Here is a 13817-nt window from a genome sequence, read left to right as displayed (position 1 = left end):
GCAAAGCCTTGTCTATCAGATCCCCTTGACAATGGATTAGCCTTGGAGTTGAGGTGAAACACACGCTTAATGTAATCATCTTTGGAAACATTGCAGAACTTTCCTTTTTTTAGAAAGCCTTTTCATAAATAATAAGTCAAACACCCCTCTCTTCCTAACCCTGCTTCAAAAAACCCCCAACTCAGCCCGAGTTCTGACACCAGAAAAAGACAAATGCCAGGTGATCCATGGATTCCACTAATGGAATTTACTACTGTTAATAATTTTACATGAAAGATGCTCCAATACGATGGTAAAGAGCAGCAATGTAAAATGCTTCAATAGATGGATAGACATTCAGACGATCCTGATTTGCCTCCCCCCTCCATTCCTGAAATCTTATAAAAGGATAGATTTTTGGACTCAAATGCTGGAACTCTGAGAAAACTGTAAGACTTTCACTCTTTGTGACCAAAATCTTCTAAGAGCAACATGTGAGATTTGAATGCACGGCACTTCTAAAATTAGACCATGTATTTCAATCACTGGCAATGCGTAGGGGGTGCATGCAGATGTGTGTGCACCCTCTGAGTGTGGCAGTGTACACCCTGTGAAAAGGCACCACCGACACTGTTGGTGGCACCTGCAGGCAGGAACTGCTTGCCACCCCCCTGTCGCCATCAATACCATTGGTGGCATATGTGGGCAGTCCGTGATTGCCACTGTCTGCCACCACCCCTGCCAGCAGTGTCTGCGGATGGTTGCCAACCAGTGGTTGGTGCTTGCCACTCCATCCCCCACTGCCAAGAATGCTGAAGCTGCCTGTGGCAGCTCCCCACTTACCTCTGCCACGCTCCCGCTGCTGACAGCACCCCCAGCACCCATGGGAGCTCACCATGCCCCCCCTATCTCCAGGGAAATGCAGCGTTCATGATTTCAATGCCAGAATGTAATTTATGAATGTAGAAATGACATTTTAATGTTTCAGGTTTGAAGAGTTTGTCCTTAGTAACTTGTACAAAGTTACACAGCAAGTCAATGAGGCCTGGGGAGAAAACCCTAAAAACTTGATTCCAATTCCTTCTCCTCTTCCCTGCCCCAAGGCCTCCTTCTCTCATCTGTGCTCCCCACCCCCCAAATAGAACAAACAAAACACAAAACAAAAAAAATGCCAAAAGAAACCCCCCAAATACCCACCACCACCACCAAAAACCTAGTGCTTTTGGAACTCTGATACCCTGTATCACATCTGATGCACTATCTGTTCTTGAAATCTGGATTGTTTAAGGTAGAATATTAAGAAAACACCATGTGTTCAAGAAAATGTAGTCTTAATTGTTTGAGAAGTATAACTCCAGGTAAATATGTGCTGAGAATGTGCCATGTTTTGAATGCCAAATCCAAGTTTTGACTTAAGTACAAGCACAACGGTTGATTTCTATATTTTATATGGATGTATCAGGAAAAAGAGTCTTCCAAGAATTTCTCCTTCCTTACATTTGCTGAAAAAAAGAAAAAATAAGAAGCAGGGCCAAAAGATGTATACTTTGGAACCCAAATGTTCAATATCTATTCAGACCTATGTGGGATCTCTTTCCAAATAGAGCAATGAAGCTAAAAGGCTTTACCGCTTGAAGACAATTCTGAAAAATTGAGAGAAAAAAACAAGTTTTGGGTTGAGTGGAAGTGGAAAGGATTTTTGTTTTTTTTTCCTCAAAAATTTTTGGCAAAGCAAAAAGAAAACAATGATTTTGTTTGACCCCATGTGAAATGTTGAAACCACAACTGGTTCTTTAATGACATAGCATAACTCTTCCATTAACTTTGTATCCTTTCAATTCCTGTTCTTATTTAGGAATCAGTCTACTCCCATTGAATTCAGTAGCAAAACTTGCATTGATTTCAGGCTCTCACACCTGTGCTAAGTGAGTGCGTGATGGCCATTTTGCTCAGATTATCACAGATGATACTAAATTCAAAGCAAGGAAAGCGAATCAGACCCATTTCTACAGGTGTTCTCTAGGGGAGAGATTTTCAAAGGCACAAATACGAGCTGGGTGTCTCACTGGCAGTCAAAGAGAAGTAGGTTCTTAAGTGGTGTACCTTTAGAAACCTAATTTTATGGCTATGCATTTTCCCCACTCTGTCTCTGAGCCATCCAAGCATGTGTATGAAAAGCTGTGGTAGATACTGGGTGTTTTACTGAACAAGTTGCACAGAAGTTATGACATCAGAAAATGACTGGTTATGAGGAAGGTTGCTGAGGGATCCAAGGAGGCTAAACTGGGATGAGTAGGACATGTCCTTTGTAGTAAAGAAGAGATTGTAGTAAGAAGAGTAATGAAGATGAAAATCAAAGTGAAGAAGGAAAAAACGAAGGCCAAGGCTGAGGTGGATGGATGGAACTAGGAAGGCTGATGAACATTCCCTGAAGCAGGAAGATTTGACCAGCTGACCACGAAGTTCAATGGGACTAAATACAGCAAAGAGAGAAAAAGAACAGGTAAGTTCATTAGTACTGAACACATTAGTTTCTACATATTGTGAACATGACTCTGATTCTGATGTGTTCCTGAGAATCATACTCTACTTGGATCCCTTGGAACTATTTGCAGAGTAAGTTTCTACTTGGCAAGTAAGCAGAAAGGTGTTCAGGATGGCACGGAATTGGCTGTGTTAGATTTCTGCAATGGTATGGTTAAAATGTGTGCGGTGAAGATACATGTTAAATGAGGGATGATTTGACAATTGTGTGCTTTCATTTATTTGAAGTAGGGAGAATCCTATTAAACAGTAGACAAGACTGGATGAGGAGGAGCCAGGGCTAAGGCAGAACCATTTTGAAAATGCCGATCCCATTTCCTCACGGGAGCTCTTTAAAAGGAGTGAGGAGCCCAAACCCTCCTGGAAAGTATTTGGATTTGGGCATCATGCTTCCTCAGGCTCTTTTGTAAACCCCAGCCTGAAAAGGTTAATGGAGCTGGACAGGGGAGAGAGTTCAGCTTATTGCAATGAAGGATTTTTTTTTAAGTGAGTCAACTTGAAGGGTTCAAACATTGATGAAAACAATATTTTTATGCAAAATCATATGCCATAGATTGAAAGGATGGAATTTGTCTTCATGACCTCACCATACTATAGCTATGTCGACTAGCTAATCAGGACATCCCTATCAAGCAGAGATAAAATCCAGACCCTCATCACAGTTATTACTTTGCCAGCTCTAATATAGATTGATAGATACAGTACATAGGGGATTTGGCACCGCCTTATGTACAATCTATCATGCTTAAGACCCTGCTATATACAGTGTGCTACTTTTATAACCCATTAAGAAGCAGATTTGGAATAATATTTGTAAGCTACAACCAGCTGTCAAGCTTCTAAGGAATCCCTAAACATTTGGGTTCAGGTTTAACTAGGAAAATAATGCTGTTAACGCACAGCACTGCTGCCCGCGGTACAGCACATAAAGAATCTTAGCAAATGTACTAATCCTCCTTGAGAGACTTGAGCATAAAAACCAAAATGTGTTCCATATGTTCCATTGTCCTATTGCTTCTTTAATTCCATCTGAAAGCACAAAACTTAGCAACCTTTATATTGATACTAAACACATTACATCAGCTCCAACACTGATATGTTTTATACTAATATAATTAAACTTGCTTCAGCATAATCCTGGTAAGATAAACATCACTGCTATTGTGATAAACACTGCTGCTCGATCTCTATAAAAATATGTTATCAATACTAATGTAAACATGCCCTCCCTCCCCCCCCATACACAGGACTCTGTGTTAAACTGTGCCAGTCCATCGCTCCTAGCAAATACTGTACTATGCTGTTATTGAAATCCTATTGTTGCACATATAAAAGCTGTAGAAAATAATATGATAGTAAAAATGATGAGATGAAACAATATTCTCTATTCAAAATGTATTGTTGCTAAACCCCCATGTGGGAGGATTAGGGGTAACTCTCTTGCACTGTGGTAGATGTCCTATAATCCCATGCTTTGGGGCTTTTGCTGTCAGCTGTAAGGGCCAGGAAGAAATCTTTTCCCCTTATGAATGCTACTGGTTTCTATGGTTGTTTTCTTGCTTTTTTTCCCCTCTACCTTCATCTGAAGAAAGTGATGTTGGCTACAGTTAAAGCTGTAGGCTTTTGCCTGGGTTGTACTGCAGGTTCTGCCAATACTTAGCCCAGAAACATCTGGTAAAAAGTCCATTCCACCTACTCAGGAGTGGATTAAGATTCATTGGGGCCTGGGCCCCCACTCCACTGACCCACACACTGCCTTGAAACCACAGGCTCTGTTCCCAGCTGGCCCAACAGGAGCAGTGGCTGGAGTGGGGCCTGAGGTGCAACCGCCCCAACCTGTAGGTCGGTGCTGGAGCTGGTGTTTGGGGTGTGGAGTCGCTGCCTGCTGGGCGCATGTGACACAGACTGAGCTCTGGGGGTGGCAGGTCCTGGTGGTCATGCACTGTGCCTGGCTCTGCTCCTTGCCACCAGTGGCTCCACCTGCTCCCAGGGCTCCAGCGCAGTTGCGCCCCACCTGGTACCTAATAGCCACGTCCTGCTGCATCAGACACACCTGGCCCATCTGCCAGTTTCACCTGTTCCAAGGCAGGGGCCCCTGGACTCAGGCCCAGCTGGTCCATGTGTTAAACTGCTTATGCCTATGGTCGTACCACTTGCCAAATTAGGATCACCACAGACTTCCCCCCCTCCCCATACCCCCTTTCCTCAGGACAGATCAATACAGACTGGGTATTTTTTGCCTTCCTGTAACAGGGACTTGGCCTGCACTTAGTGGGGCAATGATTGCTGAGGTGCTGCACAGTCCACAAGATCCTGGGCCGTCCCAACAACAGGTAGCAGGCCCACAGGCAGGCAGCATGCCTCCCCACATGTTGGGACCCTGGGTAAAGCTGGGAAACAGCAGAAGACACACTCCCTGTGTGCCCGTTCCCCAGACAGGGCTGAAAACAAGGAGCTGGGCTCTACCTGGACCTGGAGCCCGGATGGGGCAAACAGCTGGCATACTCAGCGCTGCCTAGAGGCCACAGCTGCAAACAATGATGAGCCCTGCAGGGGCTCTCAGAACCTGACAGTGACTGCAGGGCATGTGGGGGCATGCAGGGGTTTGAGTTGGCTCGGGTTAACCTGGAACTCCCCTTATAGGTCAGCAACAACCCTAGGAGTGGGGAGGTGCTGGCACAGGCACTGGACTACATTGCTTTCCTTTACCAGACCCAAGGACATCTCGTCACAGACCAGCCTGACTCTGGCTCCTGTGGCAGGAACCTGACCACCCTGGGGATGCTGAATGCCAGGTACCTTCAAGGGTCTCATGGGGGTTCATAGTGCCCATAGTCCCAAATTACCTTCAGGGATTGGTCCAATACAGTCCTGCCCTGTGAATCAGGCTCGCGACTGGGGGCAAACCCTGAAGAGAAAAAGGAAGACGTATACTGTAAGGCCAAAGCTAAGCCCACCAACACACAACACACACAATTATTTATGTTATATTTATTAATTTGGATGCAGAATTAATGGTAGACCCTCACCAGAGTGACAGGGCTTGGCCAGCTCACATTGGTTCCGGATCATTCTGTTTCCCTCCCCCCCACCCCGGGTTGGACCTTTCTTTCATTACCTGGTATCATCAGCAGGGACACCCAAGTAGAAAGAGATGGGGTGTAGGGGAGGCAGAGTCCCATCAAAGATGCCCGGATACCAAGACCTGCGCCCATCTCAATGTAACCCACTACAGTGGGTTACCATAACCCACTACAGTGGGTTACTACAGTGGGTTACCACCTCCTGATATTCTTTGCATTAAAAGCGAGTTGTGGCAAGTGAGATATAAAAAGAGAAGGCTAAACACCCATTGAGAGTGTGGCCCCTGGACCCCACCCCAGTATGACCCTTTGGCCCTGGTCCCACTACACTTCCTCTGTAGCATATGGTATGGTTTTCTTTTTAGGATCCTATGACATGTTGTTGGGTGTTCCTTTGTTTTGCCCTGTAGTCACAGGCAAGGGTTTGACATGGCAATTTTGAGCAGTCTTTGGATAAGTATTACCTGTGAACTCAAGGACCAGGCTTGATGGCCTACAATCACACTTCCAGTCTTCCATTTCTAAAATTGTATTAATAAGGGACAAATTCAGCCTTTCACTAGCAGACCATTGGAAACAGTAAAGGTCTCCTCATTCCTCTCAATTGGTTGCAGCAAGTCTTGGTGTTGGGGTAGCAGTGTCTATTTTTGTTGTACAGAACACAGAGACATCTCATGTAAAGGCAACCCAGAGGGTTCCAACTTACTTACCATTATTGAAAGTTGCTTAGAGATCACTCTAGCTGCACAACACCTAGATCAAACCACTTGTTCTTCTTGGTATGTGCCATGATCTGGTCATATGAGGAAGCAGTCCAGCACAAAGACCCTATCACTTTTGCATCATTGATATGCTTACCATACATAATAAGGTCTAAAAGGACTCAGAGATGAGAGGTCACATGACTCAAGGGGGCCTTCCACTCTGACGAAATGGAAGCCCCGCTTCCAGTTGACAATGCAGAAGCAAGTTGCAGTCTAAAATGTAATAAATTTCATAGACACCAGGGCTGGAAGGGACCTTGTAAGATCACTGGGTCCAGCCCCCTGCTCAAGGGGTGGGAAGTCAGCTAGGGTCAAAGGATCCCAGCAAGATAAGCATCCAAATGTAAGATTAGCGTCCAAAATAATCTATGATAACTTATTTCTCCTCACATGTAGATCAGGAGAAAGAGCTAAGACACATAGGGATGACAGGGAATTCAGGAGACCTGTCTTCAGTTTCTAGCTTAGCCACAGATTTTCCATGTGACCTTGGGTAAATTACTTATTCTACCCCATGCTTCAGTTCACCATGAATGGGGCACATTTTCATTGAATTGATGGGGAGAAAAGTGGCTGTCAAGAAGACAAAATCTATCAATGACTTTGAAACACCTCCACATCATTGAATGGCCTACTCCACACTCAAGGATGACTTTTTCAGCCTGGGGTAAAACCCTGGTTTGATTGTAGTCTATGAAAGTTTTGCCATTGATTTTGGTGAGGCCAAGATGTGACCCTCAGTCTAGCCCTGGGTATGTTGAGATAATGATTCTTTTTTTAATAATAAATAGTGCAGATATGTCTGAATAGCATTTGCAGTAAAGACTAAAGCTCTTACCCTGATCTTCTCCCAATTTACATAGGAGATTACAATGAGCATTGTAATGAAAATGGTAAACAAACTGGAATGAACCCAGTAAGAAAGTTGTGTGTATACTGTAGCTCTGAAGACCTTTTAGATGCTATCTCACAACTTTAAACTTTTGCTTTCTCTTAAAAAAAAGAGTGTCTCAGCTGACACTTAGGAGCTAAGCATAAAAAACCCTCTAAAGTCAATTAAATGGGTGAATGCCTATAAACAAAGATAGAGCAACTGCTCCCTCTGTGAGAATTATTCAATATCAAATATTGACAGATACAATGTTTTAAATGTTTGTATTTGCATACAAAAGATATATGAGTACAAAAAAGTGTATTTGTTTGTACAGATATAAGCATCCTGTACAAATATATCCTCGTTGTTTATGTATGGTGCTTCATGGGTGTTATAAAAATGGCTAAAGAAAAATTCCCACTGCCATTGGCCTAAAAAAACTTTTTATAGAGCAATAAACTTATCAGAAGAACATGGAATTTGTGGCTTTGCTATCAGTGTAATAAAATTTAATTTGGATTACATACCCACAAGTGCTGCTTTTTAACTAAGAAGATTGCATCGTGTAAATTCTCAGTAATGCAACTATAAATCCCCCCAAAATTCATTGTTTTCAGAGTCCCTAGTGAATAACTGGCCCTGAATCTCAGTTTCCTACGAAACCATAATGAGCCATTTCAAATTCGTAGGGCTGCTTGTATTCCAGAATGATTATTTATACTACAATGATGACTAGAGGCTTCATTGTGCTACATTTGGTAAATGCATGTAGTAAGAGATGGCCCGTCTCCATGACCTTGTAATCTAAATATACAAGGCTGAGAAAGGGGAGGAGAAACAAAGGATCAGAAAGGCAAAGTAATTGTTCAAGGTCACAAATAAGCTCAGTGGCAGAGCTAGGAATAGAACTCCAGGCTTTCTGAATCTCCATTCAGTTCCTTAAGGGTGGAACAGTATTTTTCAGCCCATGGGCCATGACCGTCTCTGAAGGGTGGTCACAAAAGGTATTTGGGCAGTCACAAAACATTGAATTTTGGTTAGAATACAAGGCACTCGAGGGGAAAGAGACTTAATGGTGGGGGTCTACTACAGACCACCCAACGAAGGGGAAGAGCTAGACCGGGAATTCTTAAGTCTGCTCACGGAGGTAGTTGGGTCAAAGAACGTGATCATCATGGGTGACCTGAACTTCCCAGACATCTGCTGGGAAGAGCAGTCATCCAGGTCTGACCGCTCACATAGATTCCTAGCCAGAATGCAGGACCGCCATCTAACCCAGGAGGTGCACAGCCCCACTGGGGGAGATGCCTTGTTGGACCTGGTGCTGGCTACAGGTGACGACCTGGTGAGAGGGCTGAGGGTGCTCGACCACCTGGGGGACAATGATCATCGCCTGCTGGAATTCACCATCCAGCGCAAGATGGCAAAGGTCTACAGCAAGGCAACAGCCCTAGATTTCAGGAGAGCGGACTTCAGTGAGCTAAGGAGAATAGTTGGGGAAGCACTGAGGTCCCAGAGGGGAGGGGAGCCAGGTGTCCAAGAAGAGTGGTTGCTCCTTAAGGACACGATCCTCCAAGCCCAGAGGGAGGTAATCCCAACACAGATAAAAGGGAGCAGGAGGGCGCAAAAGCCCCCATGGCTCACCAAAAGCATCCAGGAATCTCTCCGAGCAAAAAAGGAGGTGCACACCCAATGGAAAGGAGGGGCCATCACCAGGGAGGATTATACTGCAGTTGCTCAGGAATGCAGGGGGGCAGTCAGGAAGGCCAAGGCGGAGATTGAACTGGGACTAGCTTCCCAGATCAAGGACAACAAGAAGTCTTTTTTTAAATACATAGGGGGCAAAAAGAAGGTTCCGGGTAATGTGGGGCCCCTGCAGGACACGCTAGGAAATTTGGCTGTCACACCAGATGACAAAGTCAACTTATTTAACAATTTCTTTGCCTCCATTTTCCTGAGCAGGGACTGGAACAGCCACCCCCACGCTGGGCCCCCTCAGACTCCAGGGGAGGCACACCTAGGCCGAGGGTTAGTGAGGAACTAGTTAGGGAACTTCTGGAGGGACTGGATGTATTCAAATCAGCTGGTCTGGATGATCTCCACCCTACGGTACTGAGAGAATTGGCTGAGGTCTTTGCAGGACCCCTGGCACAGCTTTATGAGCACTTGTGGCAATCTGGTGTGGTGCCAGATGACTGGAAGAGGGCCAATGTGGTTCCCATCTTCAAAAAGGGGAGAAAGGAGGACCCAGGAAATTATAGGCCAGTTAGTTTTACCTCAATCCTGGGCAAGCTTTTTGAGAAAATTATTCTGGTGCATGTCCACAAGGGACCAGCAGGGGAGATTATGCTTAGGGGCAATCAACAGGGGTTCATTAGAGGCAGGTGCTGTCAGACCAACCTGGTGGCCTTGTATGACCAGATCACCAAATCCTTAGATGAAGGGGTAGCAGTGGACATAGTCTTTCTGGACTTTCGGAAGGCCTTCGACACTGTCTCTCGCCCCGTTCTCATTAAGAAACCGGGGGACTGTGGTGTCGACACCCACACAGTCAAATCAATCGCCAACTGGCTGGAGGGCCGCACCCAGAGAGTGGTGGTGGATGGGTCATTTTCAACTTGGAGGGATGTGGGCAGTGGGGTCCCCCAGGGCTCGGTCCTCGGGCCCGCACTGTTCAACATCTTTATCAGTAGCTTGGATGAGGGGGTAAATAGCACCCTGTTCGAATTTGCTGAGGACACTAAGATGTCGGGGGAAGTGGGCATACTAAAAGGGAGGAATAGGCTGCAATCGGATGTAATCAGGTTAGAGGGGTGGGCGGATGAGAACAGGATGGGAGTCAACATCGACAAGTGCAAGGTGATGCACCTGGAAAGGAACAACTGGCACCATATCTACAGGCTGAGGAACTCCCTTCTCGTCAGTACAGAGGCAGAAAAGGATCTTCGAGTCATCATTGATGCCAAGATGAACATGGGCCGGCAGTGTGAGGATGCAGTCAGGAAGGCCAACCACACCTTGTCATGCATCCACAGATGCATCTCAAGCAGGTCCAAGGAGCTGATACTCCCCCTTTATGCGGCACTGGTCAGGCCACAGCTGGAGTACTGCATCCAGTTCTGGGCGCCGCACTTCAAGAGGGATGTGGACAACATGGAGAGGGTCCAGAGGAGGGCCACTTGCAAGATCAGAGGGCAGCAGGGCAAACCCTATGAGGAGAGGCTAGGGGACCTGAACCTGTTCAGCCTCCAGAAGAGAAGGCTGAGGGGGGACCTAATGGCCTGTTACAAACTAGTCAGAGGAGACCAGCAGGCATTGGGGGAGTCCCTGTTCCCCCGTGCACTACCAGGAGTGACCAGGAATAACAGTCACAAGCTGGCAGAGGGTAGATTTAGGCTAGATATCAGGAGGCGCCACTTCACGGTCAGGGCAGCTAGGATCTGGAACCAACTTCCAAGAGAAGTGGTGCTGGCTTCTACCCTGGGGGTCTTTAAAAGATGCTAGACGAACACCTTGCTGGGGTTGTTTGACCGCAGTACTCTTTGCTGCCATGGCAGGTGGTCGGACTGGATGATCTGCTCAGGTCCCTTCCGACCCTAGAAACTACGAAACTATGAATTTTATTGCAGTCAAAAGCAAAGAGAAGTTAGCTCCCCCTGTCCCCTTCTCCTTACTGACCCAGTATTCTTTCAGTCCCTCACAATCCATGCATATAAATTACATAGGCGTAATTAGAATCAATGCATTTTTACACTGTCATTTACAGAGGCCCACCACATGTTAGCTTTGGATGAGGGGTGGCCCACCAGAGCACATGGAAAAATGCTGTGTGAGGCTATGCTGCCTCTGTGCAACTTGTTTCTTTTTGCTTAGGATGGTAGGTTTCCTTTAGCCCTAGCTTTCCCAATGCAAGTGTTATGGACAGACCCTTGTACTCTGCAACTGCAGGACAGAACAAGAATGTGCTAATGGCCTGAGGCAGAAGCTAGTGGAATGGAGGATTTACAGAGGGCTCTGTGAGCAAGCCTTCTAACATATCACTCTATTGATGACTTTGCAGGGCTCTCATTTTTGCTGTTACTGGCAGAATGGCTTAGTTCTTCCTGCTACCATGGAAAATAAGTGCCATATATTCCAGTGTATAAGATGTACCTGTATATCATATGAATTCCTGAAGGATAAAATTGTGGGAGAAAATTATTTTTAAAAGGAATTTGACTAAATTTTGATTAGCTTGTATGTCAGTTGTTTTTTTTTTGTTATATAATCTCAGTGTGTGCACTAATAGAGGTTAATTTAAAGCCTCAGTTTTCAGGGGGAAACATGCATCTTGTATACCAGTAAATATGGTATAATCATTGACAGCCAGAACTTCTCCCCACTTGCCTGATTATTGGGCATTGGCATGGTAGGACACTTCTGTAAGCATAAGGTAGAGGAGCTCAGAAGCCCTACTTTCTACAAAATCCTCTTAGTAGCCCCAAATACTGCTTGGTGGTGGAAAGTAGCAAATCCACCACCCCTACCAGTGCCTACCCTTGTCTCTTTAAAGAGGGATGCTCTAGGAATATAACTGCAAGAGCTGGGAATCAGTGAGTGTGGACTCCTGCTACGTTCCAGTAATACTGTCTTTGCTCCTGAGAGGAACAGAACTGCTCCCTGATACATTTTGGAGGAAGGTACCTTGAATTAGCAAATCTATTCTAAAGAGAAATAAAGACAGTTATTGTTTGGGTCCCCTTCAGGCAATTAAAAAATGCTAATGCCAGCTTTTATGGGAGCCTAAATACTCAGGTCTTAATTTCCTTCACTTTTATAAATCCCATTGATTCTGGTATTGATTTTAAAATATGACACTTAGGCCAGTTCTGCTTTAGATCCAGCTTATTAAATGTTGCTTGTTTCTGTAGCTTGGAAATCTCATCCATGAGTTTGCATGTGGGTGTGTATGTATGCAAGTGAATGTGTTAATGTGTGTGTCTACAAATTCATGGTTGCACTTCTATATGTATGTGTGTATATACATGTGTTTGTGTGCTTCTGCCTGGGTGCACACATAACATGTATAATAAAATGTTATGTATGCTTGTGCATACATATGTGAATGTTTGTGTGCATGTGTCTCATGGATCAGGATCCCTTGGCAAAATGATTTTGGTTTCCAAGGGTCTTCACATTTATTAGATGAGGAGCATTGGATTGGCTGCAAGACAGTATGAGGCCCTTTGGCACTGTTAGTTTGCCCCATTATTTACAGATAGATTTCATTCATTGCAGCAACAGGCTCTTGCCACAACAACATAAAACAGTCTTCCAGGCAGCTCCTAAAATTCCAGCGGAATTAAGCTTTTAATAGACACCAAATTCATATGAACATTATGTTCTCTTGACTCGCTTTTGACTCTGAGGTATTTTTTAACTTTCATCCATCTGTGAATCAGTTCTTGCATAAATCCATTCACATACACAACCCCTTTTGTGGTTAGAAAATGGTGTTTTCATATGCTTTTTTATATTTGCTGTGGAAATCTGCATTCTGGACTCATTATCAAACTGATTGAGTTGCACAGCCTTATTAACTGATTTGTAAGAGACACACACTCAAATGGTTGCACTGTAGTTATTGGTATATTCATGATCTCCTATAGAGAGTGAATTTTAAAAGGGTTTAAATTGTTGTTTAAATTGTAGTCGTGTATACAGGGTTCAATCAAGATCAGGATCCTCTTGTGCTAGGCCCTGTATGTGTACACACACACTAACAGCCAGTCCCAGCCTCTAAGAGTTTACTAGCAAAATAGATGAGGTTGGTACAGTACAGCCTTTTCACAGGAAAGAACTGATGCCCAGAGATAAGGGGCAGATTTTTAAAGGTAGTTAGACATTGATCTGCTCAGTGTTGCAAGACCTGAAGTTTAGATCAAAGTTATTTGGATCTCAAGCTTCTACTAAAATAAGTTACTTTGAAGATCACCCCAGTTCAGCCAACTATGATTAAAATGAGGAGTCTAAGGTGAGGACATACGATGCTAGGTGTTTCACATTGTTAGTTGCAGAGACTGGCATGCCTTAACTATGCTGGCCTGCAAAGCCACCTAGATTGGGGCAGGGCTTTTTTTTCATACTGCCTGAGACTACCACCAGGAGCCTTATAAAGAGGCACCTTGCCATAAAAGGAAGTTGGGGATCCAAGCAGGCCACTTCCCTTTTGTGTCCATAAGCAGGTGGGCACAGAATAAAAAATGAGGGAAATACCTGGTTTTAGAGTAGGGCTGGGAAGATGCACATTTCTTCCCTTGCCAGCTTCAGAGAGCTCAGGGAAGAAAGGCACTGCCAAAGGCTATATTAGATTATTGCACCCTTCTCCTTAATGGGTAACCTTTACCTACCATCAGTGAGGAAACCCTATTAACAATAAACCATATTATCAGGATTTGTAAGGTATTGGGGTGGCATTTCTGAGGGTAGGGTATCTCCCTATTCTTAAGGGAATGGATGGGGAGAAACCTTTACATACAAGGAGTTTGGAGAGCTGTTTTCCCTTCTCTTCTTACAGTGTGTTTTCCTACAGGA

The sequence above is a fragment of the Crocodylus siamensis genome, chromosome 3 (assembly GCF_052110815.1).
Source record: "Crocodylus siamensis isolate JL-2025a chromosome 3, ASM5211081v1, whole genome shotgun sequence".
Lineage (NCBI taxonomy): Eukaryota > Metazoa > Chordata > Crocodylia > Crocodylidae > Crocodylus > Crocodylus siamensis.
The sequence above is the reverse complement of the archived record's forward strand: the minus strand, read 5'-3'. Positions refer to the sequence as shown.